Source organism: Microcebus murinus, chromosome 15, assembly GCF_040939455.1.
Source record: "Microcebus murinus isolate Inina chromosome 15, M.murinus_Inina_mat1.0, whole genome shotgun sequence".
Taxonomy (NCBI): Eukaryota; Metazoa; Chordata; class Mammalia; order Primates; family Cheirogaleidae; genus Microcebus; species Microcebus murinus.
In genome coordinates, this window is record NC_134118.1 from 13,692,501 (window position 1) to 13,693,022 (window position 522).

Sequence of the window (522 nt, forward strand, 5' to 3'; positions counted from 1 at the left end):
ATATTTTTATTGTGAGCTCATTTTCCTTGGAAATCTATCTCTTGTAATTTGTTGAGGCCTGGATTTAAAATGTGATGTCCAGAGGAGATTTGTGTTTATATTTCCCAGGTATAATTTACTACTCTGGCCTACTTTAAACACAAATTTAAACAAAAATTTTAACCAAAAATAATTTATCTTTTTATTGTCATAGAATGAGGGTGCCCAATTCTAATAATTTTTTTCCAGTTTTCCCATGGATGTAACAGTGAGAAATATTGACCAGTTTATGCCACTATACATAGGTAAAATGTAGGTAAAGTGAAGGAGTTATAAGAGTGTATATTCTTCACAGAAGGTTAACCAATTAGGGTTGGATTAGGCCAACTCAGAGAGGACAGTCCTAATGAACTAAAATGGGATTTATTTAGAATGATAGGAGCAACTGAATTTGTTTGTTTTATTATGAAATTGGGGCCAATCAGCAATTGTTTATTCTAATCCATCTTTATTATAAATGAACCATACAAATGTAAAAGCAGC